This window comes from Pistacia vera, unplaced genomic scaffold, assembly GCF_008641045.1.
Source record: "Pistacia vera cultivar Batoury unplaced genomic scaffold, PisVer_v2 Contig343, whole genome shotgun sequence".
In the NCBI taxonomy this organism is placed as follows: Eukaryota; Viridiplantae; Streptophyta; class Magnoliopsida; order Sapindales; family Anacardiaceae; genus Pistacia; species Pistacia vera.
Window position 1 is genome coordinate 2,077,045 of NW_022196161.1, and position 6,000 is coordinate 2,083,044.

Genomic DNA, 6,000 nt, shown 5'->3' on the forward strand with positions numbered 1-6,000 from the left:
AAACTAATAGGAAATTTAGTGCTTAACAACCAATCCTCGTGGGAATGATACTCACTCATCACTTTATTACTTTGTGCGACTAGTGCACTTGCTATCATTGCATGTTGTAGTTACAATGCATCAGAACGCCTCAATGGCGAAGCAATACTGCGAGCCTGGAACGTCGAGCATTTGCTAAGGTATTACCAATAAACAGCTCGGGTTCCACTTATGTTTATCTTTTCATTCGTTGTAAGGTTGTCACTCACGGCCAAAGCGTTTGATCAATAAAAGAGGTATTATTCATGATTTTTGTTTGTTAATGTTCTTGGTTTGTTTAGCATTTATTCATCACTTCAAAGATCGTGACCTACTTGATAGTATTCCAAAAAGAAAACTTGGAGTCAAGAGTCTAAAAAAGACAGCTTATCTAAAAAAGTCATGTGAAAATCCAACTCTTTAAGGATGAAACATCCTAAATCGACGAAGTTAAACTTGAAAAAATTCGAGAAAAAACATGTCGAAGAAATCAGCCTTAAGCCAGCGACCAAAACTTGAAACGAACAACTGATCTGGAATCGGAGTTGCTTATCGCAAAAGATTTCCTTGCACACATCCGAAAAAGCTCTTCAAGAGGCGAGCTACGCATAACTTAGAGCGAATTCGGATCTTCTATTACAAGTCTAACTAGGATAAATGAAATAACTCTGTAGAAATATAATAATCTTTGCTCAATGAGGACATGTTGAAAAATTTTCTTTTCATTGATAGAATTCTATGACATTGTAAAAAAAAAAAAAAGAAAAAAAAAAAGGAAAAAAAAAATGATGACATTTCATGCAACTGGGGGAGCAGGGAGATCATCCTCGACAGGTCCAAGGAACTCGTCACCGACGGGAAGAGACGATTCTTCAGTGGGAGGGACGGCAATAGTTGCTCTAAGGTTGAGAGCCTCGCTCGGGGGAAGTGTGGTCAGGGGAGTTGGATCTTCGACTTCCAGCTTGAGCCCAATCCCCTCTTCGCCTTCCTCAACTTCTTCTTGGACCTCACCATTGTCCTCAGAGTCATCCAAGTACACGTAGGCCATTCCTTGGGCTTCAACCTTCATCCTTTCAACTTCCTTCTAATAAGCTCGTGGAAGGAAATAGAAGTCGATCGAAGGGTGGGCGTCCCATAGCTTCTGTATAAGGAAGACCAATGTTTGCCAAGCCCGAGTAGTGATGGCCTCGTTTAGCTCCTCAATTTGAAGTATGAGTTGTCTGGTCTCAACTTCAGCCTTCCGTCGACCTTCCACCTCCTGGACAAAGTCGAGCAAGGATTGTTTAGATTTGGCCTCCCAATCCGAGGTAGCCTTTTGAGCCGAGGAAAGCTCAGAATTCAACTTGTTATTGGTACCTCGCTGTTGTGCCAAATTCTTCTCGGCTTCCACTGCCTTAGCTTCGGCCTTTGCTCGAGCAGCCTCGGTCACATTGAGCTTGTCAAGGAACTCCATTTCCTTGACCCTAAAGGTCATCATTTCTCCCTTAAGCCATTCAAGCTCAGCCTACTGTGCCAAATTCTTCTCGGATTCACTTGATTGCTTCTCCTTAGCTTTATCTTCTCCTATATGATCAATTAAGCTCTCATTAGTCTCAGAATAAATATCTTTATTAATTACCTTTCCACTTCGTAGTATTGTGATTACATTTGCTTGCTCAGATTGGCTTAGTAATTTCCCAAAAACATGTCCTTGAATCGCTTCTACTATTTGCCCTATTTGGACTTCCAACTTCCTTATGGATGCCTCTTGCTGCTGAAATCTCTGCTTAAAATTCTGGTTGTTCTTCTGAGAGACTTGAATAAAGTTGTTCAATGTCTCCTCTAATGACGATTTCCTTTTGTTGATTGTGAGAGCTAGCTGTTGTTGGTTATTACTCCAAGAGAAGTTAGGATGATTCCTCCAACCTGGATTATAAGTATTGGAGAATGGGTTGTTAGGCCTTTGGTTGTAGGAATTCATCGCACTTGCTTGCTCCACATACTCTGGAAAATTCTCACTAGAAGGACAAATGTCAGTTTGCCCACTATAACCACAAATAGCACATACCTTTGAAGAGTTACTTTGCCCTTGTCCCATCAACATATTGCACATAGTCTTCATTTGTTTAGTTAGCTCTGAAACCTACATTGTCAGCTCAGAGTTATTGTTCACTTCATAAATTCCTTTGGATCTTCCTCTAACACTTTTTTGCTGTGAGTTTACTTCAAGCATCTCATATAGCTCGTATGTCTCTTGTGCAATCTTCTCTCCCATGGCACCACCTGTAGCATTATCAACTATGGCTTGGCAAGCCTGTGTTAGTCCATCATAGAAAAATTGGTTAAGCAATTTTAAAGGATATCTATGATGTGGACATTGAACCATCAATAATTTAAAACACTCCCAAGCCTCATGGAATGGCTCACCTTCTATCTAAGTAAAGGTGGCAATCTTACCTCGCAGTTCGACAGTCTTAGCATGAGAGTAGAATTTACCTATGAATCTATTATAAGCTGCATCCCACGTTGTAAGTGAAGCTGGGGTCAAAGTCATGAACCATCTCTTTACTGCATCCTTCAATGTGTAAGGAAAGCAATGCATCCGCAGTTGGTCCTCTGTTAAACTCTGCAAAGGAAAATCTTGAACAGTAGAATAAAAATTATGAATAAAGGTAAGTGGATCCTCTATGGCTATGCCATGGAATGACGGTAATAGCTGAAAGTGAATGTTCTTGAGTTCGTAATTCCTTACTGCCTCATTCAGCACTATGCAAGATGGCGACGTTCCTATGGTAGGGCGTGCATACTCCTTCATAAGACGAGGTAATTCAGCCATTATCTCTAGTTCTGAACTTGAATCTGATGAATTTTTAGGAAATTATAGTTCCTTCCTCTTTCAACCAATCAAATTGACTCTATCCACGTAAGGTAATAATTCTTTATCTAGTTATCGACGACCTTGCATTCAAATACAAACACACCAACGAAAACAAAAACAAAAGGAAAAAAAAAATAACCCAAATAAAAATAATACAAATTAAATTAAATAACAATAATTAAAGCATGGTTATCAAGAAAACTAAATAACTTAAAACAAATCCCCGGCAACGGCGCCAAAAACTTGATGAACAAATTCTAATTCCTCGCAAGTGCATAAATCGCTATCGCAGTATAGTGTGCAAAAGCAAGGGTCGATCCCACAGAGATTTGTAAGCAATTTACTAATCCTTATAACGAAGCTTCAATTTAAACTAATAACTATAATTGATAATCGCAATTCAAGGGGAATCACTTCAAAAGCAACAACTAATTAAACTAAAATTAAACGACAATAAAGTTATCTTAAATCCAATCGACCAGAACCTAGGGTTCCAATTTCACCATAATTATCCTGCTCTATGTCAACCAAATATCTATTATTTATCAATTCACTTTCTAGGGTTCGCACTCACCAAATCAAGGTATTACCATAAGGCTTTGGGGATTAACCGAATACTTTTAACATAAGACTAGTTAGGGCTTATAGTCTAGCCTATGAATTAAAAACCCATTAAACGTAGAGTACTTGAAATCCTGAACAAAGGAGTATTTGTCATGGCACGTGCACAAACACTAATTACCCAAGAAATCATGAACCTACTAATACTCTATCAGGGCGTATGCATAGAATATTAATCATTCATTCAATAATCTTCACACATACAACCTAATAATTTGCACTAAGTGTCGTCACACAATAATGAAAATTAAAGGAGTAATGAATACATGAATGAATCTAGAGTTTCATTGAATTAATAACAATAAATATATGATTACACATAGAGCCATCAAATTAGGCTACATTAGATCCCTAGAGAAGAGTTTAGTTACACATTGACATTGAAAGAGGAAACCTAAAATTCTCCAAAAGCATGAATGATCTTCAAAATCCTAGGAAAAATCTCCTCTCTTTTTGCTAAGAAAATAACTCTCCTTTAGACCCCCAGCCAACCCTAAACTAAATTACAAAATCCTATTTATACTTTTCCTTTGCTAAGGGTGTTTTTGGAAGAGTCCAAGTTCAAGTCGGAGTTAAAAAAAATAAGGATTTTATTTTTCTCACGATCCATGCTGCGGCGCAGAATTTTTCCACAAACATAAGGCCTTGTCATGCCGCTGTGCCACTGATAATCCGAGAATTATACTGTTTTTATTAGGCTTTTAGGCTGGATTTCAGATACTTTTTAGTTCATCTATGCCTGAACTGCTACTTATTTCTTTACATTTTGTGCTTCAGGCTAAAATGGACATTTTGAGCAAATAATGAGCGAATTGGAGTTTCTAGACTCAGAAGTAAACGGATCTCAGAATTTGGGAGAGTTCTAAAGTAGAGTGAAGCACTATGAAGCTTGTTACCATGGGAGAGCATTGAAAATCGAAGATTCAAGCAAAGAAGCAAGTGGAGGGTAATTATGTAATTTCAAAATTCTTCATGGAGGTTCGCCGCGGCGAAGTTTGTTCTTCGCTACGGCGAAATGAGTCACGCACAAGAATCCGGTTCACTTCGTCGCCGCGGCGAGATTTCTTCTTCGCCGCGACGAAGTCTTCAGTTTTCAATTTCTTTAAAACGCACAGTTTCAATTTTAGGCAAAGTTTTAGGTTTTTGGGTGAGGTATAAAAGGGAAACTTTACCATTTTGAGAGGGAAGGCGTTTTCCTTAGTCTAGAACAACTTTTTCATCTTCTTAGTTTGATTTTTGACGAATTTGTGTTAAAAGTGAGAAGATTTGGGATTAAGTCCAGTGGATTCTTCAATTACGGGAGATTTCTTGTATTTTCTCTCATTTTTATTATGTTGAACTTTGGGTTTATTGTTTTTCTTGCTTATTGTATAGATTTAGCTGTGAACTAACCCATTTTAGGTTAGGGTTTTGATGTAGTTCGGATTCTCATGGATTAAGCAATTAATTTTTATTATTTTCATATGCTATTGCAATGGTTGTGGGTTTATTCTGTTTTTAATGTTATTAAGTGATGAACATGATGAGATTGAGAAATAATTCATGTTAAGCTTCTTGGGTAATCACCATTGTAGTATTAAATGCTAGAGATAGATTTAAGAATCAATGAAATCAATCTAGGATTCTAGGTGCTTAATGAGAATAGAACTATTAATCTTCAATTTGTTGGGTGCGGAAGTTTAATAGGGAAAAGTAGGAAAACATAGCATGAGAAGGTATGTTTACAATTTAGAGAATTCGATTTACAATCAATGCATGTGAATATGGAAATAGCATAATCTGTAGTTTTAATCAATAGAGTCCGAATGAAATCAAAACCCTACCCGTTGGTTTAAACTGATATTACCTTGTTTTTAATCTTGCTTTCATAATTTAGTTTTGAATATTTAGAAATTTTGTTTTAGTTTTAAGTTTAATTTTCTCCCTTTAATCCAAACAACTCGATTGCTTCAACTTGAAAACAGTAGAAAACTTAGTGCTTAGCAACCAATCCTCGTGGGAACGATACTCACTCATCACTTTATTACTTGTGCGACTAGTGCACTTGCTACACATTGCATGTTGTAATTACAACGCATCAAGTTTTTGGTGCTGTTGCCGGGGATTGAGTTTTGTGTTAACATTAAAATTTTCTTGTGTTAGCTAGATTGGAGTGTTATTTTTACTTAATTGTTTTTTGTTTGATTTTCGTTATTTTTCTGTGTAGTTTATGCGAAGAGCAAGACGTCAGCTAGTGATTCCTGTTGATCCTGAGATTGAAAGAACCACTCGAAGACTGAACAGAGAAAGAAGAGAAGGAGAAGCTACAGTTGAACCAGAAGTAATAGTTATAGAGATGGCAGAGAATAGAACACTAAGGAAATTCTCAGTTCCCACAGTTGAAGGCAGTGGGTCGAGTATTACTAGACCAACGGTACAAGCCAATAACTTCAAGATAAAGCCGACAATCATCTAGATGATCTAGCAGTCAGTTCAGTTCAGGGGTGATTTGAAGGAAGATCCAA

General features: G+C 37.4%; 1 non-coding gene across 1 annotated transcript; it reads left to right on the forward strand.

Annotated features, from left to right (window-relative positions):
* The first annotated feature begins 2,357 nt into the window (after positions 1–2,357).
* Positions 2,358–2,464, forward strand: LOC116138760. Its single transcript, XR_004129340.1, has one exon. It is a non-coding gene; the product is annotated as a small nucleolar RNA R71 (small nucleolar RNA).
* The last annotated feature ends 3,536 nt before the right edge of the window (positions 2,465–6,000 follow it).